This window comes from Canis lupus, chromosome 8 (assembly GCF_048164855.1).
Source record: "Canis lupus baileyi chromosome 8, mCanLup2.hap1, whole genome shotgun sequence".
Taxonomy (NCBI): Eukaryota; Metazoa; Chordata; class Mammalia; order Carnivora; family Canidae; genus Canis; species Canis lupus.
Window position 1 is genome coordinate 16635979 of NC_132845.1, and position 23232 is coordinate 16659210.

A 23232-nucleotide genomic window follows, 5' to 3' on the forward strand; every position below is an offset into this window, starting at 1 on the left:
TAACTTGGAGCAAGGTGAGGAGCTATCTTTCCATTGAGCCAGGGGGTGCTAATGAGTTCCTAAGTCTCCTGCAAGTGATTTAGTTTCAGAGTGACTGGAAGAGCACTGCTTGAAGGACATCTGCCTTTGACTACCCAGCCTCCATTCTCCTTTCTTCTGATAAAAGCCTTTTTTCCTTGAGATCTACCCCTCCCACATTCCTTGTGACTCTGGTAAGGCTGTCAATCAAATGGTCAGGCTTCTCCATCAGCAAATGATCCAAGTAGCACTCTTAAGAGTCCTTTGGGGATTTGATATAATTTCTGGGAAATAGAAAGACATACTTTTTTTTCCTAGGATGCCCTGGTAAAGGTCAGTGTAAGCTTGGAGCTGCTGCTGGTTTTCTTTACCACCAGGTAGAAAAATCTTGCCTGAAACTAAAACTAACACAGAATAAGGTAGAGGTAAGAGATGATGAAAAAAGAAATAGATTTCTAACTACACTGTTGAGCATCTGGGTGAGCGACATCAGAAGCTAGACCTCATCTTGGACTTTCCAGTTACATGGGCAAGAGATTTCCGTTTTATGGTTATATGGTTTGAAATGAGTTTTATGTCGTCATCACTATTGGACTCCTCAGTGTGGGATACCCTATTTTTGATTTTTCTTTTTCTCTACTGTCCATCCCATTTTGTGAGAACTCCATCATGTGTTTATCACATAACATGCATTTGTGTATCAGGATGGTTGAGCTCTCGCTGGCTGACTTCTGCTGTCAATAGTCCCAGAAGTGATTGTGTAAGAAGTGGAAACTAAAGGTTTGGCTTTCTCTGGCTAATGACCCTCCCATGCTCAGGAATCAGGAAGAGTTATCTGCCTGCCTCTACCTGAATGACAGTCCCAGAAGAGAATGTCCCTTTCCATATTTTTTCTTTTTTAAAGATTAATTAATTAATTTATTTGATGGAGAGAGAGAGAGCGGGCACAAGAAAGGGGAGCAGCAGGTAGAGGGAGAGGGAGAAGCAGGATCCCCGCTGAACAGAGAGCCCGATGAGGGGCTTGATCCCAGGACCCTGGGATCATGACCTGAGCCAAAGGCAGATGCATAATGGACTGAGCCACTCAGGTGCCACCCTTTCCATATTTTTCATTTCATTTCTCCTTTTAATCTTTGTCATATATATGAGGTTTCTACCTTTTTAACTTTAAATCAGATGATTAGCACAAGGAGATGCTCTATTGCAGAATATTTAACTTTAATATTTTCACACTTGTAAAAAAAAAAAAAATGATGCTGGGAATGACATGCTCCAGAGGCTGTGATTATAGCTGAGAGATCACTCAACACAGCAGATGCAGTCATACAGTCCGTTGTCAATGTGAAGCCTCCAAGAAGATGAAAAAATATAATTTTAATTGACATAAGTCTTTATAGCCAAATGAAACCTTTACAATGGAGTGAATAAAAATGTAGGATTTTGGCAAAGCCTTGAAGAAGTGTTCACAAGAGTGACCACAAGGTCACTAGGAAATGAGATTACTCCAAATTAGGCTTTAGTCTAATTTTTCAGTATGGAGTTGAGAATCAAGAACCAGACTGAGGTTTTTTTTGGAACCATGGATGCACTGGGTACTCCTGGGGTCTCAGGGTTGGGGTTCAAGAATCAAGGATTAGAGGACACTCTTCCCAAGTATTAGTTCTGGTCTTTGCTGGGAATGTCACACTGTCACTTTGATTGGTGTTTGTTTCAGGGTTTCTCAGCAACCACCACCATTTCTGCACCAGCAACGGGCCAGCAATGGATACACATTTCTTAATCTTGCTCCAGATGTCAAAAGTCTTAATTGTTGGAGTGAGAAAGGCAGCTAGAGATGGGGAGAGTAGCTGTCTCTATAATGGGAATTGATATCGTTAGTTCAAAGACTTATTTAATATTGTGCGTGTGGTCTAAAGGAATGCAAAGCTTATCATGGGATAATAAAAATAAAGAAGTTGTGACAAAAATATACAATAGAAAAAAATAAAGCTGAATAACAGATGGTAAAAATCTAGAGGAAAGAATAGCAGATGACATACATTAAAAAGAGACGAAGAGGAAAAGAAGATGCCCAGGAGAAGGACAGCAGTGGAGCAGAGCCAGCAAAGGATGAACAGGGGCAAGTTTGAGGAGTCTGTTGATGTTACTCATGTCTGCAATCCTAGGTTCCCCTGGGATGCACACACCAATCACTTCAAAAGCTTTCAAGGTCTAGCCCATGAGCAGAAGAGTGCTATACAATTTTATTCTTCGTGTCGACTTCACAATGTTCTTTCAATAGGAGACTTATACTGAAATTGTACAAGGAAATCTCAAACTTAAATGTTTTCACTTGCATTTGGAACCTTAAATTGTTTGGGCAAGAATGCTGGAGAATAGAAGATAAAGGAATAGTGCTTTCACACAGAGTTGGTTCTGTTCTATTATTGATTTACAAGTTTAATTTCCATCGAAACAGCAAAATAACCTGAGACATTTCCAATGGCTTCTGAGAGGCTCAGGATTTAACTTGGCTGACAGAACAACTAAAATTACCCAGGGTTCTTCACGTGTGATTGAAATTTGGGAAAGGATGCTTTCTCAGTGGTTATCTTTTTCCCCCTTATCATCCTCGCTAATAGTTTCATAAACCCTCTCTACCAACTAATGCCCTCTCTCCTGCCCCACCTTCTCTTCTGTACCTGCTCAGTGCTTCCCAGAGTGTACTCCCATTCTTTTTTTCTTTTCCTGCCCTTGGCTCATCTCTGTTTGGGTCACAGTAGCGCTAGAAATGGGGGAAATTTCTACCATGGGATATTGTGTAGTGGCCTCATCTACCATGAGTGTAATGACCATGGTGCTCAGAATACTTTCTGTTCCTTAGCATGGATTTATGATGCTATGGTCCAGACTATTCAGAACTCTAAAGGCCCCATCATAAATCTGAGGACTCGATTTATACATCTGCCAGAAGAGCAAGTGGGACAGTGGTTAACCTAAACTGATTCCTTGATTGTTTACTCCTGTTCAGCCTGAATCCCTTTTACATTCTAGTGAAGAGTTTATTTTCCACTTGGCACCTTAATTAATGGTATTGTAGCCTCTGCAATGATCATTACAATTCAGTGGCTGGGGAAACGAAGGCATCCGACCAGTTTGCTTATTTTGAATATTAGCTTTATCGAAGGGGAAGCATAGAAATGCTATCTGTTCAAGTCCTAATGGAGCTGCTCCCATTCCTCAAGGGGTTATCACATAGTATCAGAGAGATCTCAATCTTTAAGACAATGGAATATGGAGTAATTAGGCTTCAATGTCTTCAGGAGTGGGTTTTTTTTTTTTTCTTTCTTTGTGAAAAAAATGCCTCTTTCCAGATGTAGAACTGGAGTATCTGTTGCTTCTGATGTTGCTGTCAGAGGCCAATTGGGAAGCAAAGTATCAAACACAATGGCTCCTTTGAATTCCCTTGCAAGAGGCAGAACATTCCCAGCCTCAAGATTCCGGTCCTTCTTGCCTTAGTGTGTGGAAAAAAGCAAATCCCCTCCAACTTGAAGAAAGAGTCTTCCTCCTCCCCACCCTTGCCCCGACCTCTGAACCCAACCAAGTTCTGCTATTTCTTAGGAAATGGTTTGGTTTAGAAGCGTGGCATTTGAAGGTGAAAGAGAGGGAGATTAGAGGAATTTGAGCCTGTTTTCACAATTCCAGTTGGGATGTTGGAGAAAATTTCTGTGACATTTAAACTGTCAGTTACTTTATTAGATTTTCATTTCTAAAGCAGAACGAAATAAGTGCAGTCAGTCAATGACTCTGGCCAAAATAATGTGCGTGATTAGGCTCATTAAAAGTCTTTCTTTCCTTAACTGAAAAGTTTTAAATTCTGGCCTTGAGTGGAAGCACCGTGGAGAATTCAGGGTAGCAAAGTTTCTCATTTCAGTCTCAAATGCTCTCAAGTACTTTTTTGTATAAGGAATCAAAAATTTGGGACTAAAAAAAATAATAAAGTGCTGAGTCATGGCTGTTCCTTTTTTGAATGTTGGGTTTCCTAAAGAGAGAGAGAGAGAAGAAAAAAGAAAAAAGGAGAGAGAGAAGTGGTTCAATTTCAGGAGTTGTAGGTGGTATAGTTTTGAACACAATCCCGTTGCTACCTGACAACAAAGCTAGAGAGAACACTAAGTGTCTTCTGTGCTTCCTTCTCCTCCTCCCTGCCCTGACCCTTTTGAGAATATAATTTAACTTGGAACATATGTAGATTAAATCAGGGAAAATGTGGTTGGGGACAGTAGGTTCACATTTTTCTTGTGGTTTTTTTATTTACTTATTTGTTTTCCTACTGGCTGTTTTGGGGTCGGGGAAAGGGGTTGTGCATTTTCAAGATGGAATTGCTCTCTGGGCCTTCTTTTATTATCTTTGAAATTAGATTCTTCTCGATTATTCAGGAGCAGATTATCTAGTTTACAGACTATCCGGGTATTTTGTTTCTTCCCTTTCCTCTCTCCTCGTTGCCAGTGTTTTGACAATTTCCTCATGCTGCTGACATCCTTAAAATTGACCATAAAAGGAGAAAGGAAACATCCAATCAGCTTTGTTTGTTAATTGCTCTGGTACAATTTGTTCAGAAAGAAACTAAAATATAGACCAAACTGGAGTTTGAAGATTATCTGTGAATCAAATCTTTCCATACTTTCTGTAAGCCTCATTTGTACAGATAATCGAGCATTGGCAGAACTTCAGAGAACTATCTCTTAAGAGAGATCAAACACTTCTCAAACCCCAGCTCCCTCTGCAATGGCACATTTTTTCATTCCCATGGGAAAGTCATTGCTTAGAGAAGCAAATAGAGAGAGGTGCTGAGAGACAGAGGGAGAGAGATTCCCCTGGTCTGATTCTACCTTTGATGGGACAGGCTCTGCAGAGACTGGAGAGGTTGCTGATTTGTTCTGGGTCCAACCTTAGGTGTAACTGTGTGCACGTGTGTGGGCATGCGCATGCTTGTGCACTACCTAAATCCACCTCGAGGCAAGATGCCAGGAGAGAGATACGGAGGTCAATGCCTGTGAGCCGCATGTTTCTTCTCAATAATGAGAACTCTCTCCAACCCCCCTGCCCCTCAGTCTCCCCTCTTTTGGGTTCAGGGCTGCTCTTCTACTCTGACCACCCAGTGGTGTGAAACTAATGATTAACCCTTTGGCACCAGTGCTAGAGGTATTTGCTCCACTAATTGGTAATGCAAAACCCATTAGTGATTAGTGTGGGGCTACTCTGAGTCCAGATGTCAGAAGGTTAATGAAAAATTGAGTATTGTATTTTGCTGGGGGATTACAGTTTTTCAGATGGGTGATGTCTTTTTCTCCTTTCTGCCAGCAGCTGAGGTTGAGCATCAGGCTACTGGCCTCCATGGGCTGGCCTGCTTGCGACAAGTCTGGTTGGATTTTATCTGGAAGATCAGAAAACCTCTGTCACCAAACTCAAAGACCATCTAGAACTATCCTTCACAGTTCAGAAATGGAGATGGTTCCCAAGGGCCACATTAAGAAGTAGATTTAATTGCCCAATAATTGCAAGAGTTTTGCCCGCAAATATATTTGTTAATTGAAAAAATATTTTTTTTTTGCCTTATTTGGGCTTCTGGAAATGGATAAGAGGGAAATTTATTGGAGAACTTTATTTGGACTGGAGGACCCATTTGTGCAAGTACATTCCTTATTAATAGGTCTTTGTTCTTGCTGTAACCCTCAGCAGGTATTTTGAGAGGCATACTCATTTTCTTCTAAGTCATATCAGCATGGTAATCACTTTTGGCTGAAAACCAGCTGCCATTTGCATGTTTAATAAAAATATAACACTAATACCATATTCGAAACTATTTTTCCTTTTAGTCCAAGACTTCAAAATTACCTGCTTCACTACAGCTACCATAAATGCTGTTTACCCCGGGTTGAAGTCTTTAAAATAGGGAGGAATGCTACAACAGTTTGATTACTCTTTCTTTCCCTATCAGTCACCAACCATCTCTCTTAATTATGGTGTAAGGACATTTACATAACCAGGGGGAGTGTCCTATAACTACATTTCTATTATGCTTGGCACTTGTGTGAAAGGATATTATATTCATGTGCATTAGAGATTGCTTATAAAAGATCAAGACAATAATAGCCGATCAGACAATAAAGGTCTCTTTTCTCCTCCCAGACAGGCTGTCTCTGACAGAAGAATACAGTTCATCAAAAGTGTCTGCAGGTTGTCAAACTCAGGGAGGTTTGGGGACCCTCTGAGGCTGTCATGGTCAACAAGAAGATTTTCTGTCGGGCTTCGCCATCACTCACCCTGAGGAAATAATCACTCACTACATTCTGCATGTTCTCATGATAGAGCTCTCCATTTGAGAGAAAAGAGCCATTTTATCAAAGGACAATATAGCCCTTCTCTGGGTCCACGTAGCTTCCATTATCAGACCATAATAAATCATATTTATGTTCTCAGTTAATAAGACTGATTACAATGCAGGTTTCAGACGTGGGAAAGCAAAGCAGGTGAAAAGACGTTTTAATGAAAATATGATAAGAAAACAGCTTCTAGTGAACATTTCATGCTATTATTTGTAATGATTACAGACAATTTTTGATGCATCTTCTTTAGCAGTGGTTTAAGCTGCATAAATTGGCTCACTGGTAGATAAGTAAAAATGATAAGAAAAAAATCATGAAATTGTCTTGTGTTGTCTAGAATCATTATGTACATAACAAGTGCAAAATGGGTCTAATGTATGTGCTGGGGATGGAGGGAAAACAGATTTCTCAGGGAAACATGGTTTAGGTATTATTCAAAATGATTTAGAAATTTTCTCATCTCACTTATTAAAAGTGTGTGCTCCCTGAAATTTGGGGTATGCCAGGCATTAATTTCATCTTGGTAAATGAATCAACAACTCTACCTCCTTTATTCAATCTCAAAGTTGTTTTTCTTTTTCTTTCCCCCTGCCCGCCCCCCTCTTTGGAGCTCAGTACAAAGAGACAAAGAGATATATACTTCCTACCCAATGTTTGTGTACAACTGCCATTTGTGCTAATGGGAGCTGAGTGCCTACTTGGGAGGAGAACAGACCCCAAAGTTTAATATTGAAGTGTACCCTATTAAAAAGGTCTGGACATTTTTAGCCTCAGTGAATTCAATTACATTAAAGTACCAACTTTCTAAATTAGTACAAAGAAGAAAAAAAATCATATAAAGTATTGAAATAGCCTTAGCCTTTAACTGTGTAGTAGAGAAGAGCAGCTGATGGCTGAGAACTTGGGGTGTGCAGACTGTCTTGCTCATTCCTACTAATTTATGGATTTGATAGTGTAACAAATAACAATTCCAGGTTAGCACCCACAACACTTAGAACACTTCTTTCTACTGTCCATTTGCAGCTTTGATGAGGACTTTATTATCCTTGGCTTTCAGGTTTCTAAAAGACAATGAGACTTCCTGCATTCCATGCTATTCTGGAGAGTGGTATTCTGAAACATTGGCTTACTACAGTTTACCACAGATTTAGCAAGTGGTTGGGATATTTTCTTTATTTGGGGGAAGAGGGGATTGGCAGCCTTCACTTGTACACTTATGAGAGGATCTTGTAAAATTTGCTGGTAGGAGAGCCATTGTTATGAATTGAAAAAGCAAACATTCTCCATAATGAAGTTGTCGTGGCTAGACCGCTGGAAAAGGCACAATATTGATGGCACTGCAAACTCTACTTACCAAAAGCAAATTTAACAACAACCAGAGTCTCTATTTTACTCAGAGACTTTGGGATTGTATTTTTTCTGAGCCAGTTTGCACTAATATTAGATATTGGGAGACTTGGTAATGTCAGTGAAGCCTAACAGATTAACTTCACGAGTCAAAAGAAAAATTCATATGGAAGATGTATGATTTTCATTGATAAGGGTAGGCATGTACTTATGGATGTATGTGTGTGCCTATGCAGGGGTCCTATGTTTTTCTGCAATACTGTTCTTTTTCTTGAAATTAAAAACCTATTGAGATTCAGTCCCCTCCCCCTAGATCATTGCTTTCTTTGTTGGCAATTTCTCTTTGTTCTATTCTAACTTGAATGGAGGAGGGGAGAGTGATTGGCCCCATGTCAGTCACATTGTCTGACTTCCACAGAAATAACTGCCAAGACTTTTGCTGCATCTTCCTTTGATTTTAGCCCTCACTCCATTTTTCTTTTCATAGGTTGACCAAAAAATATTGCCTGCAAGAGAATTCTGTAATGCCACCATATATCTAATATCTATGAGGCGTTTTGTTTTAGCGTTACTGGACTTAACCACAAAAGACACTTGACATTGATAAAGAATCTGTCAAGTCCACCCTGATCAGTGCACTGAAATCGCTCATGACAGGGAAGACACCAACCCCCTAAAGCAGTGGTAGATTAGGAGAAAAATGATTAGGAGTTTCATCGTTGTGAAGCCATTTCATGTTGGACCATATACTGAGCCAAATACATTTTACTTGTCGCACTCCATTAGCATGTGTGAAACAGTTGGGGAAATGGCCATATGATTAGACAGAAGGAAGCCTGGATTCCCCATTATTGGGACTTGTTACTACTGAATAATGTCTATGCAAGAGGGATTGGTTTAGATTTCATTAATTTCTTGTATGATGGAAAAGAAGTAGAGTTCATGAATAGAACCTACATAGTTCAATCACAAACAGTGCCTCTATATCTCTCCCAACTTTCCACATTTTTTTAAAGAAGTCTTGGTGAAATCCACATTTTTATTGGCAAGAGCGTTCATGAATGTTCGACTCCTAAAATTTCCTCCCTCAATCTTTCTATCGAAGCCAATAGATTACATTTTTCCCAGGGCCCAAGCAATCTTTCAGTGGCTAAGAAAAAAACAAAAAACAAAAAACAAAAAAAAAAAACAGAGAACCAGCTTGAAATGAAGACTCATGTCTGGTGTAGTTCTTATAGTTTACATTAAAATTTTTTAAAGGGAGAATGTCATTGAAAAGATGACTTTAAGGATGAGAAGGTAAGAAAGACTGTGATACAAAGGAAATTCCCAGCAATGCTTAAAACTCCATGACCACAGCACCATAAGGAAAAGACAGAGTAGGCAGGCTTTTCCTCTTGGGGGTAATCTGTTGAAAACCCACACAGAATGAAAGAAAAATCTATTGTGGGAAAGAAAGATAGCTTTCTTGAATGCTGGCTGCACGATCACATATCTATGAGTTGTTAACGTTCTTTAGAACAAAATCTTGTCCCACATATGACTGGGGAATTATTAAATGTTGACTATTAAATCTTTTAGTTAGTTTCACACTGTGTTTATTTCTCCAGGATGATGAATATGCAGATTTAAAATTGAATGCCTTTGTTCCCAAGAAAATGATAAAACCAAGTCCTTGCCGAAGTCTAGTATTTACAGATGGGTTCTCTGAAGGGATGACTCACCCCAGCTGGTGGCTGCCAATGTCAAGTAAAATTTTGCCACCTCCCACCTCCATGGAGAGGGACCATTTGGATTGGGAAACTACAGGGACTTTGATGATGGTCCCTCAGCACTTGTGCAAAACTTTGGCCTTATTTAGTCATTGTGGGTGACTTTCCCCAGCCCCAAATCCAAGCAGAGGCAGCAAACAGACATTGTTTCCAATAGCAGGAAAGGGCAAGGACAAACCAAAGGGCCAGGCCAAGAGGTGTATGCCCCCGGACAGACCAGCAGGGTGGGCAGTAATTAGTGCAAAACACCCACCTGTGTCGTTTTTCTTGCATTTCCTCAGCTTGTCAGGCCCCCAAAGCTTCGTAGTTGGTCCAAGAATTCAGTGCAGTCAGGCCTCCCTTGTGGCCACACAGAATGTGTTTGCAGTATTGAAGGCCGGCCCAGGACTAATTTTGAAAAGCAAATCTGGGAAACAGCTTAATTTCATTTCCCTTGAGATTTTTCTGGGACAAAGTTAGAAGTTAAGACAAGTTGAACAAAATAGCACTTAGAGGCAGAGGCTACTTTGAGCAAAAGTCTCCTACATTATCTCATTATCCTTGTCCCCCAAATTCTCTACTATGAAGGAGATTTAATGGCTTTTCAGTAAATGGTGGTAGTTCTTCATGCTACACTACCATGCTTTGCAACCCCTGTGATGCTGCTGTGAACTATGGGATCTTTAATTAGAGTGTCCTCTTGAACATCCAGGAGAAAAGCATAATCAAATGTATATAGTAACTTGTGGGGCTCAATTTCACAAGTGTTTACTGAACACCTACTATGTGTCAGGTACTATGACTCATAGACCAGGTCTCCTAGACCAGGGCTCTTCCTACCACCTGACACACTGCCTCCTTGGTGTGATTGAATAAGACCCATAGTTAGTGCTTGCTTCTGATTTTGGGAGTCTCAAGTTAAAAATAGCCATTTTGGTTGAAACTCAAAAATACGAATGTAAGTGAAATGTGTGCTTACTTTTCCTCAAGGTCTCAGTAGACAGTGATGTACGTAAGAACACAGGCTTTGAAGTTCTGGTCTAACCATGGCTCCTCTGCTTTCCAGTTAGTCCTTAGGCAAGTTACGTTATCTAAGTCTCAATTTCTCCATCTCTAAAATGGGTATAATAATATGACTTCTTTTCTTAGCATCGTTGTGAGGATTAAATACATGTGAAAAATTGGAGCAGCCGAAGCCAGATTAGGAGTTGGGCCATCAAGGCAGCTTCCTGGGGCAGGGGGTTGCATGTCAATGTTTAAGGGACACCAGACACCTCCAGAATCAATGATAAATGTCATTCCAGTAACTCTGCTTTCTGTACATGATCCTGATATATCTGACTAGATGGAATTAATCCTATCTGCCAAAATAGATAGCATCCTTCAGAAGAGAGAGAAAAAAATCCCCATTTGCCAGTGTTGCTGTGTTTCAGGCTGTTGCCACCCACCCTGAGACCAGTAGTTGCAGGGAGCTAAAAATCAGCCAAACAATGCCTGGGCTGCGGCTGTATTCTGGAGAATTATGCTATGTTCTAAATCAGAATCCTGATACCAACCTTCCCAAGCAGTTTTTTGATTTAGAGAGTCTTAAGAGAATACAAAAAAAACAAAAAACAAAAAACAAAAACAAGAACATGGGAAACAGTCTGTCAACATGAAAGTCAGGGAAATTAGATTTTTAAGCAAAATTTGAACAAGATTTTATAACTCTATCAATATAAGTTATCTCTGTGCTTTGAAAGAAATGCTATTCAGTTATAAGACTAAAATAAGTGAAATGGAAGGCAATTCTAATCAAGTTAAAATGTTTCAGTGCATGAGATAATTCTCTTGTTTTTAATATCAAGAAAGACATACATGAATTATATTAGGAGCAAATCAGTTTTTTTCCATTCTCAGTAAATGACGGTCGGTTAATAGGATATTGGCTTGTAGGGACACTGCGTCGGTCGGCCTGGGCTCCCCACGTTCCTCCTGGCCCTGAGCTCAGGGCTTAGCACACGGTAACTCTCAGTGCGCCTTTGCCTGTGATCAAGCATCTGATTATGAATTCTGGAGCAAATATTGAGTCTGTAAGTTTAGGACTTCACTTTGTGGCACAACGGCAAGGGAAGACGCTGAGCTGTTGGCAGTGCTGCTCTTGGCACCTCCGGGCTGGGCTGGCCTCTGTATCTCCCCTCTTTCCTCTACTCCCTCTTCCTTTGCACTCCTTCCTTCTTCTCCTTGCCCACTTCCTGCCCCTGCTCCTCGGCACCTCGTGCACCTGGAGCCCCTCTTGGTGCACCGTCCCGTCCGTGCTAGCTCTCTTCTCCCTCTGAGGGGAAGTCAGAGCTGGTGACAGATCAGTGGCCTGGGAGGGAGGTCAGGAAGAGGAGCTCCACAGTCATTTTGCGCCCACCAGCCAGATCTTGGCAAATTGGTTGTGAGGCTTAAATGCATGTGATAGGCAGGTCTTCGGGACATCAGAACCCCCAAAAAGGACCCAAAAGGGGAGCTGGAATATACTTGTTAGTGTTCACACATTTTTAAGGATGTAAAAACCTTTTTCACAAACATCAGTCAATGTGAGATCCAATATACAGAACACATGAAGCAGGTGATGCTCTAGAAGCAGGAGACCAGGAGTTCAGCCTCTTAGGACTCATCTTCCGCCACCACTCCAGCTCCCACTCTTGCTCTCAGGTGGCCTCCCAGATCCACTTCAGATCCAAGGTAATTCCAATAGCGGTAAGGTCCTTGAGGGCAGGTGCTGAGCCTATCTCTTCCAATCCCGAGTCCCACCCCATCCCCTCAGTGCTTCCCCAGCAAAATGCTAGTTAGGTGTAAACTGTGCTTATTTATTTACTCCAGTCAACTTCCTTGTGGCTAGAAAATAGAAGAGTATTACTGTGTGCTTGTAATTACAGAGATTTCGTCTATTTGAGGTGATATTTCAGAGCTCGTTTAGGGTTTTAACGATAAAGTGATAAAAATGGGATGCAATTTCTTAGTCAGGTCCACCTCGTGGTCCTGGGTGTTCTGAGCACTTAATCAGTACGCGGCATCTGTTGGGGTGGTTCTTGACTCACAGTTCCCTCTTCTCTCAGGCTGACACCAACAAGTGCTAAAAAGCCTCCTTGCCATCACCGAGAGTAGCATCACAAAGGGTTGAGGGGAAATTATTTGGGAGTCTCCCTGACGCTGCTGAGATGTTTCTGAGTCCTGATGATGGTTTTCCTCCAAAGGGCTGGTGTAAGGGACCCTTGAGGCACCCAGCTCAGCTTGTTATAGGAAGGACTAAATGAGTATCTCCAGCAACCTAGGAAAGAGGATAGAGCATTTTGAGTGTTGAGGGTTTAAGGTAAAAAACCAAAGCAACTGGACTCCAAAGGTGGAGCCCTGGAAGGAAAGAAGAATGGGGTTCTGAACCCCTGAGGGAGTGGACACTGGAAGCAAGACCAGCTCAGTGCCTCTGAGGCTAAGGAGTGCGGAAGACCGTGACTGGAAAGAGCTGGGCGTAAGTCACTGCCTGGTAGGAGCACAGGTGTGGGAGACGTGGAAGATTCTCGTTGCGCTCAGCTCTGAGGAAATGGCGCCGTCCTCCCTTGGAGAAGGCCGCAGGCCTGTGCAGGGATCTGGATCTGCGAGGCAGTGTTCCCCAGGGAATCGTACCATCTGCCAGGCCCACAGGACTGACACTGTGTTGCTAGGAGAAGCGGGGTGGCGGCGGGGGTGGCTGATGGCCCGAACAGCCTCCTGTACTCTTCTGGTGGGGCTGTGTGGGAATCCAGACTTCCCGAATGGCCGGTCAGGGAGCAAGGAGGTGGGAGAGACACCAGAAGAGCCTGTTAACAGTGAGCCTCCAGCAGCTCAGCAGAAGAAAGAGAAGTACCACGACCAGCTTTTATTATCCCAATTCGGAAAGACAGGCAATACTGCCCACATGTTGAATAAAGAAATGTGATGTTCGGGTCACCTTTGTGACCACAAACACCACAGCACACGACACACAAATGTGATGTTGGGCTGTGTCCCAAATTTCTGTATGTCAAAAGGTCCCTCCTGGACTATTACAACAGAGAATGCCAGATGTTTCTACGGGTTTCACTCCTCACAACGGTCGTGTTGAGATAAGCAGGGCAGTTAGCACTATCTCCATTTTCAAGGTGAGGAAACCATTGCTCAGGGAGATGGAGTGACTTGCCATTGTCACAAGGACAGTTAATGGCAGAGCTCTTTCTACTGTGCTGAGAGGTAAGTCCTTCACCAGGGTGGAAAATCTGAGAGAGAGCACTTGGCTCTTGACAAAGCTGTCAAGAGGTCTGGCTTCCGGTTCTAGTTTTTCCACCAGCTGGCTAGGTAATAACAGGCCAACCCTCGTTGGGGGGGTTCTTTAGGTTTCTTTCTCTCATTTTGGGGGATAAGTCATGGCCTCAAAGGCCCTTTCTAGTGTGAACATCTCTTGGATTTGGGGAGAGAAGAGATGGCTTGTGTATGGGATTTGGGAGAAAATTGCTAGTTAACTTCCAATGTCTAGTTTCCTCTTTTTTTTTTTTTCTTTAATATACTTTATTTAAAAATTTTTCTTTTCTTTTTTCCTGGGGGGGAGGGGAGCAGCAGAGGAAGAGAGAGAGAGAGAGAATCTCAAGCAGACTCCATGCTCAGCACAGAGCCCAACAAGGAGCTTGATTTTAGGACCCGGAGGTCATGACCTGAGCCAAAATCAAGAGTTGGATGCTTAACCGACTGAGCCACCCACGTGCCCCAAATAAACTTTCATTTTAGAACAGTTTTCGACTTACAGAATTTTGCAAAAAGACAGTAGTTCCCACGTATCCCATGCTAGTTTCCTCTATTACTACATCTTATTTTAATATAGTACATTTGTCACAATTAATAAAACCAATATTGATGCTTTATGATTGACTGAAGTCCATATTTTTTTTCAGATTTCCTCAGTTTTTTTACAAATAACTTTTTTTTTTTTTTTTTTTTTTTTGAATCCCAGGCTCCCATCCAGGATCTCACATTATACTTCTTAGTCATGTATTCTCTGACTCTTCTTGGTTCTGAGAGTTTCTGAGACTTTCCTTGTTTTTGATGACCTTGACAGTTTTAGGGATACCAGTCAGGTATTTTGTAGAATGTTCCTCAACTGTGATTTGTTTCATGTTTTCCCCATGATTAGATTGAAGATAATATACTTTTGGGAAGACCACAGAGGTCAAGTGCCATCCTTATCACATCGTATCAAGGGTAGATACTATCAACATGATTGATCACTATTGATGTTAACCTTGATTATCTGGCTTGAGATAATATTTGTTAAGTTTATCCTCCATAGAGTTACTCTTTTTTCCCCTCCTTTTCCATACTGAAATCTTCAGGAGAAATTCACTTTTAAATGTAGCCCACACTCAAGGAATAGAGAATTATGCTTGACCTCCTTAAAAGTGGAGTATCAGATTTGTTTATTTTCTCCTATTTACATAGTCAACCATTTATTTATATTAGTATGGACAGATGAATATTTGTTTTTACTTTGTGTTATAATCCAATACTACTTTATTTTGTCACTCCCTTCTTTCATAGTAGTAAACTAAATAAGTGTTTAGCTGCATAAATGGCTATCATGAAAAGACTACATTTCCCAACACACCTTATACCTAGGTGTGACCTTATGATTAAATCCTAGCCAATGGTATGTGAGCAGGAGTGACAAGTGCCACTTGTTTCTTTTCTTGAATGCTGAAATGTGGCATTGAAGCTAGAGCTGGAGTAGCCATCTTGGACAAGAAGATGACCTCGGGAATGCAGACCACAGATGGTGGTGCAATAAGATAAGAGCCTTGGTCCCTGACACTGTGGAGGTCCATAGAAACCCTGGCCTGACGTGCCTGCCTGTATATTACCTGAAATAGAGGAAGGAATTCTATCTTGTTTAAGCCTTATAGTTCTGACTTTTCTGCTACTCCCAGAAGAACTTAATCCTAACTAATACAGTGTTGTGTGTGTGTGTGTTTAACTTTTTTTTTTTTTAAGAGAAGGAGAGGGGGAGGGGCAGAGGGGGAGGGAGAAATAGAATCTCAAGCAGGCTCCACCTCACTACAGAGCCTGACGTGGGGCTCAATCTCACAACCCTGACCTGAGCCAAATCAAGACACGTGAGATGCTTAACCAGCTGAGCCACTCAAGCACCCTAGGTGTGTGTATTGTTACAAATGTGTGTTTATAAGGAAGAGATGGGTCCAGGAAATAAAACTGATTTAAAAAGAAAATACACCAGAATCTTCTAATTAGCTTTCCAGAGAAGAAGAATTTTATTATATTCTTATCATTTTTAGTAAAGATACAACTATGAGTAGTAGGGTGTTATTTGTTTGCCGTCTGGTTCTCTGACTTCCTTTGTCTTGGGAAACTCACTAAGATTGGTTCTTGAGTCACAAATATAAGGCACGTTCCACCTATTATCCTTGGAGTAAACTGTGAGGGCACCTGAAATCTCTCTGCAGATCATGCAGAGTGTTCTATTTAGTAACTTAAACTGGGTGAGTCTTTGCTGCTATGTTTTTTGGGGGGAAAAAAAAGAAAGAAGATTTTCTGAAAAACATTTAGTTAGAAAAGTGTGCTGGTGTTGCCTGATATGTGTTTAAGATTGAAAGACTTACACTTTGAGAAATAGACTGTGGATTATTGCTTCTGTCTTGTTTGGCCATGGAATATTCTCCTAACTTCAGGTTGGGGGAGTGAGAGTGAGACAGTTTGGGTGGAATTAATGGAGAAGGTTGGATGGGCTACAGGGGGCTGAATGGAATACACAACTTGGGACGTGGGGAAGAAGGGATGTAGGACTGACTTTGAGAATGAGGACCAAGGATTTTAGTGAGGGGAGAGTGACACAGTCATGAATTAACATGAAGTTTGGAAGGTGATTATGAGGTTGCATAACACAAAGCCAAGAAATGACGACTGTACATCTCAGCTACAAATAAGATATTACCCTTAGGAAGTTGAAGGCCATGTGATTCAGTATCACAAGAGTGTCACAACCATGTGATCAAAGGAATTTTCTGAATAGCCCAATTTCTTCACTCGGATTTCTCAAAAATCATGACTATGACTCAAAGAAGAACACAATTCCTTTTCCTTTCTTGTTCTTTTCCATTCCTATGGCTATTCCAGCAGCTGCTCTCCACAGTTTTTGGAAAAGTCTCTTCTCAGACCTTCACTGATTTTTCTCTTCCTCTTCTCCCTCCCCTCATCTGTACTTCCTTCTGTTAAGTTGACCTAGCCCATGTGGAGCAAGATTTTGAGAAGGACACTGGTGGGAAATTAGGATGGAAGTTATAGGGTTCTGTTTCTGCAGGCTGGAGGATGTGACAGGTATCTCTCCACCCAATTTTATTATGAAAGTGACCATGTGAATACCAGGATGTAAGCTTCCTCTAAAATATAAGCCCCATGAGGCAGGGATTTTTTTTCTATTCACTGCTGTATCCCAGGTACTTAAAACAGTACTGATATACATTAAGCACACGATAATTATTTGTTGAATTAATGAATAAATGCATCCAGTCAAATATATGCCTTCCCAGATTCCTTAGGAGTGGCCAAATAAGAATTCTGGCCAATGACATAAATAAAAACCTTCTGAGAGTTTCTAAGGATATTTTTATTTCCCTGGTCAAGGTTCTCGTATATAGCATGACCCTTCCATCTTTCTTCTTACCTTGAATGAGAGCATGGTGTTTGGATCCACAGCAGCCATCTGTGGCCATGAAGTCACAAGCACGAGAGAAAGTCCATGAAAAGCACAAAGGCATTGATGTCAACATGTACAAGGTGCGGAGCTAACACAGAAGCAGCTTGTCTCCAGACTTCTTGTTACATGAGAAAACGAGCCTTTTTATATAAGATAACTGTTAGTCAGGTTTTCTGTAACTTGTGATCTAACACGGTCATAACCAATGCACGAGGGGGAAAGAATACAAATATTCTCATGACAATAATTTCTATTTCAATTTATATGTATGTTATTCATGGGCCATTTTCTTCTGCCTAATGTGGAACTCTCACAGTAGAGGTTGACAAGATAGGGGTCTTATTTTTTCCAACTCAGGACAAGTTATGCACATAGGATTTCTATTGACTTTAGGCAAGGAAGACTTGAATTTGTTCTTAAGGTAGGTGTTATGGGCTGGATCGTGTCTCCCCAGCCCCTTCCCCAAAACTTATATGTTGAACCCCCACTACTTCAGAAACTGTATTAGTAGATAGGATCTTTAAAGAGGGAATTAAGTTAAAATGTGGTCATTAGAGTGAGTCCTAACCCAATATCAGTGGTATCCTTATAAGAAGAGGAAATGAGGACACAGGTACAGAGGGAAGACCACCATCTACAATCCAAGGAGGGAGGCACCAGAAGAAACCAACCCTGTCAACATATTGATTTCTAGCCTCCAGAACTGCCAGAAAATAAGTAAATGCCAGTCATTTAAGTCACTCAGTCTATAGAACTTTGCTATGGCAGCCCTAGCAGACTAATACAGTTGGGCATCAGACTTAACCCACTGATAAGCTATTGGTTCCAGAGTTCTCTGCATGCGATGCTATAGCCAGGAACTCAGCACCTTCATCCTTTGTTCTCTGGCTCAGGTTTCTATTTCCTCATCCTATAGGCTGAAGGTTCTCAGGCTTTGGGCATAACACACCACCTGTGGAGCTTTCTCAAATACAAATGCCCAGGCCCCATCCCCCAAAGATGCTGGTTCAATAGGCCTGGTGGAGCCCAGGAATCTTTATTTTTCAAAAAGTACCCCCCATGATTCTGATGCCCCTAGAGTTGAAAGCCACTGCTCTTATCTTCTGTCCTAAATGGTCAGATACCCTCCACCACAACTGACTGTGCTTTAAGATGGATAGTCAACATTCTTCTGCAGTTGATCCTCAGAGACTGCTTCCCCTCTTTTAGGGCTTTTAGACTTTTGGGGATTTGCATGACCCACTTGTCGCCACAAAAAGAGCCCTCCTAAGAATGACCCAACAGTCACCCAGAGGTAGTAGAACTGAGAGGTAAAGACAGATGGGCCTCTGTCTTCATCATCTGACCACCTGGGTCACTTTCCAAGTTATAAGGAATCAATAAATTCTTTCTTTTGCATAAGTCAGTTCAGAATAGGTTTCTGACACTGGTGATCCAGAGAGTCTTGAAAAATTCATACCAATATGGCAAGTTGGCGTTGGAGAAGGATATCTTTGATGATTCTGTGAAGGGAAGACCTAAGAGGGCAAATCTGAAGGCAGAGGTCTAGTCAGGAAACTATTGTGATAGACAAAGAGAAGGCTCTGGTATAAAGTGGGACAGGGGCCACAGGGGTAGCAGAAGGGATCTAAGATATATGAAGGTGGTGGGATGATCAGAAGTGTGTTACTGACTGGGCTGGGATCTGGAAGCAGGAGGAGGATGTCAACATTCTGGCCCAGGGGACTGGAGATGGGTGTGCCATTGGCTGGGATGAGCAGCAGCATGTAGTGATGTGTAATTTTGTGGAAAGACTCTTCTGAACATGTTGAGTCAGATGTGCCTGTGGAGTGGCCAAGTAGAGGGGATTAGCAGGACTTTGGGTGAATGAATTAGATCAGGTGAAAGGTCCATGCCAGAGCTGCAGGTCTGGGAGGTGCTGCCTGGCTTCCAGAGCCAAGGGGGTGGTTGAGGTGACTCAAGTGGGATGTGGAGAGTAGAGGGGCTGAGGCTGGAACTCGGGGACAGTTGTGTTCCAGCACCATTTGAGAGAAGAGGTAGAGCTGGAGCCAGAAGAGAGAGAGGAGGAGGCAAGAGAGCATCATTAAGAGGAAGAGCCTGACCATGCCAAAGGGGTCTCCTGGGCCACTGAGCAGGTTCTGTGTCGCAAGCAGCTCTGGCTGCTGAGCCCTGCTTTGAGGAGGCAATGTGGTGCCAGGAAAACAGTGGGGGCTTTGAAATCGGATCCTACCCCTGCCCCACAGGCTGGTGTGATGTTGGGCAAGTGTCTCAGCCTCTCAGAGCCTCAGTCCTCAAACCTATAAAACAGAGATAATATCCCATGCCTAGGAGTCAGTGAAATACTGAATAACTGGTACTGAGAAAGCACTAAGTGCAGAGCCTAGCACATCCCAGGTATTCAGTGCATGTCAGCCTCTCACCTTCTTCCTCGTTTCTGCCGTCGCGGTGCCATCCACCGACCCCACACTAGTCTACTCATTCCAGTCTGACACTAGGCAAGGCTAGTTGAAGCGCGTGAGCAGATCGAGGGTGGGATGAGGCGTGAGGGGTCATTAACCAGTAAGGGACCTAAGAAAAAGAGACCAAGGGTATAGGGATCTTGTTGCTTGAGAACGGGAGGTGCTGGCTCTTCAGAGCTCCCAGGGCTGCGAACCATATGCAAGTCCAAAGGGTGAACTAAGTAAAACAAAGAGCTACGAGGGCCAGAGCCAAACAGTGGGCCACAGACCATCCATCGATCCGGATCCTTATCTAGCGCAGAAGGCCATTCAGGAAGGCAGGATTCTGGTGAGGAAATTGTGGAATTAAAATGAACTATTTAGCAGAGTGAGGAGAGGGTGAGTGGAATGGGCTGAGGGAGTCAAAAGTTACAAAATTCCAATTATAAAATAAATAAGTCCTGGGACTGAATGTACAGCATGGCAAAGACAGTTAATAGCACTGTGGTGCATATTTGACAATTGCTGAGTATAGAGCTTAAAAGTCCTCATCATGAGAGAAAAGATTCCGTAAGCATGTACGGTGACAGATGTTACCCGGACTTGGTGTGGTGATCGCTTCACGATACACACAGATATCGATTCGTTACCTTGTACCTGAAACTAATATCATGTATGTCAATTATGCCTCAGTAAAAAAATAAAAATAAAATATATTGGGCTATTTGCCTGTAATAAGGAATACTTCAAGGGTAGGTGGTTCTCCCTGGCAGGATGCTTTCCTAGACTGTTTTCTATTTTCACAGGAGATTTAAGCCCCAAAGAAGATGTATGTGGGGCAATCCACATGCCCTCCCTCATCCCACACTATGTGAGTGCCCCACACTCTAATCTGGCAACCCAGAGCCAGGCTCTTCTTACTCACAGCAGTCCCCCAGGAAGAGCCTTTCTGAGTCCTACCTCACAGAAAGGGCAGAAGCAATACAAATTTACTCAAATTTTGTTAATAACATTTTTGTTTGCAATAACCTCTAAATGATAGCCTATAAAAATGTAAATTATTTTCTCTGCTATCTGTTACTTAGGAGCAATATTACAACAACAGTAAAGGAATCTAAACATGATCTAATTTCACATTTTACTCCAAAATGTGGCCAGGGATAAAGGTCCCAGCAACAGTGGTGTCCGGAAATGTAGATTTTCAATTTGCAAGCCTTGATGGTCTCTGGAGGACCGATTTAGTCGGTCAGGCTTAAAAAGAGGGAGTCTCTTTGTAAATGCTGGGCATCGTGGATAGTTTCTCTCCTTTTGAGGGTTTGAATTTTAAAAGATACACTCAAAGGTTTTGCACATATATTTTTTGCTCACCTATTTATAGAAACTGGCTTGGTTAATCAATATAGCTCATTTATATTACAATGATGGTATTTCACTGGCTTCAGCCCAGCCCCCTGCGAAGTCTGAAGAGTAAAGAATTTCATGATTCGTGCGGGGAGACATGCACAGCTAAGAGCAGGGGTGGGGATGGAAACAAAAAGAACAACCATTCCAGAGGATGACTTGAGGATGATGGGGATGGTGTCACAGCATGTGCAAGAGAGAGCCCGTGGTACCATCCTGGGGGGGCTGGGGGTCTCCTGGTCTGGTAATTGAGAAACCCAGGGTTCCAAGGCATTGGGTGATATCAAGCCTACAGCTGAGTGGGCACTTGGCAATTTTTGTCACACCCTGTTGCCTCTTGAGGGTCTGGCTGTGACCCTTCTGTGTACACCTCCAAGAGAACCTCAACTCCTATTTTACTCTTAAGAGACCAGAAAGGATAGCAATCGCTCCGCAAACCTCATCTTGCTCTGAAACCTCTGGAGGAGACTTTTGGAGTCAGGTTCAAACTTTGTCTTTCTGATTGGGTTATACCTTGTCTGACCATAGAAAAGTGTCCTTTTTCGCAGCGTTTTATCATCCCTGGGTTTTTTTTTTTTTCATACCTGGGTTTTTTGACAACCTAAAAGCTGATAGCTCTGACAGCTGGGCTCTGCATTAAGTGTTTAACTTGTGGACCAGCAGATGGCGCCATTTGTCACCCATTGACACCCGCACACACACGCGTGCGGCCTCTTGCCTCTTTAATTTGGGTAGTATTAGAAGCGCAGTGTTTTCGACTGTTTATTATGCATGAGCCAAAATTCCATGAATGTGTAACATTTTCTCCTGTATTTCCCTTTTTTATAACATCATTTAAATTCCTTATTAATAATTTAAAAATGTTCTGGATTTTAATCACTTTTCTCATCACTAAAATATCTGATGAAGGGATGCTCCACTCCCCCCCCCAACCCCCTCCCCCGGCTGAAGGTGAGATAGAGGAAACCATGAGCAAGGAAGCGAGATGAAAATCTCACTCCTAACTCAAGCCCGTGGCCCCCCTCGCGCATCATCTCATCTTTTTGGTTTAATTGAATAGTATTTATTTAATTAATAAAAATATCTGTCTAGTGCAGGTTTCAGAAATCCAGGGCTCGAATAGGCTGCCATTAATAAAACAAGTTTTTTTTTTTTATATCCAAGTTTAATTATGGTGGTGTTTGTTTGATAGCTTGTTACTGTAAATAAAAGAGATAAAGGCAGCCCTTCACTGGAGTAGCTCGAGAGCTGTGAAATATGTACCTAATTAAAACTATTGGTGTAAGAGGCTAATAAAGTACATGTGCCTACTAGATGTCTTATTCTAATGAATCTCGGCTAATTTGCTTTGACTGATGAATTTCGGTGTTAGTGGTAGGGGCTGAATAATTATGAAATTTATCACAAGATACAAGGACTCATTAAGGATTACTCAGGTTGAGTTAGAGGAATGTTTTCTTTGTCAAGAACACAGGCCTTGACCAACATAATTACGGCAATGCCAAAAAGTAGCCAGATTCCGATCCAAACCCAAAGGAATGTCGCGGGCCAGGAGGAGCGCATGTCATGGGGGGGGGGGTAGAGCGAGGTGGGGGTGCACAGGGGACTGTCAACTCTGGAAGAAACACCTGTGCGGTCCTCAGCCCTGAACTGTAATCGGGCATTCAGCGCACACAGAGCTCATGGATAGTTCTAATGACAAGGACTCCCTTCTCGCTCTCTTACTGAAAACACTTTCCCACTCTTCATGAATTAAAATAGATGAGGCTAGCATTTATTTAGCAAGGACACCGCTGCAGGAAGCCCAGTCAGCCCCAAATTCTTTTTTTTTTCCCCTCTATTTATAAGTCTTAGCTTTCTGAGTCTCCCAGCTGATTAATTAATCTGATTTCATTAACTCCTGGGTGGTAGACCCCCAAACTGAGGCCATGACCGGAGCCCATTTGGGCCAGTCTCACGTAACCACTCGCAGAACACCCAAGAGGTAAAAAAAATATATATATCTGTTTATCTTGGAATGGAAGTTCCCACTATTACAATGTGTGCTACCGGCAATGCAGAGAAGGGCTGTCTTCCCCCAGCGACGAATGAGATAGTCTAACCTCCACCACCCAGGAACCGGGGCAGAAGGTGAGGGCGGGACACCATCCCGAGGAAAACAAGAAGCAGAG

General features: G+C 42.2%; 3 long non-coding RNA genes across 3 annotated transcripts in view; 2 read left to right on the forward strand and 1 right to left on the reverse strand.

The window, feature by feature from the left end:
- The window catches only part of LOC140637889 (uncharacterized), a 32206-nt gene extending 24634 nt beyond the window's left edge, over positions 1-7572 (forward strand). Inside the window, exon 3 of the long non-coding RNA XR_012034966.1 lies at positions 6187-7572. This is a non-coding gene — a long non-coding RNA (uncharacterized lncRNA). The remainder of the gene's footprint in view (positions 1-6186) is intronic.
- Positions 1-23232, forward strand: part of LOC140637892 (uncharacterized) — an 85232-nt gene that overhangs the window by 49191 nt on the left and 12809 nt on the right. The gene's annotated exons all lie outside the window — the stretch shown is intronic.
- LOC140637891 (uncharacterized) lies at positions 2436-10461 on the reverse strand. Its single transcript, XR_012034968.1, has 2 exons — positions 9756-10461; positions 2436-4039 (listed from the first exon to the last, which is right to left on the reverse strand). It is a non-coding gene; the product is annotated as an uncharacterized lncRNA (long non-coding RNA).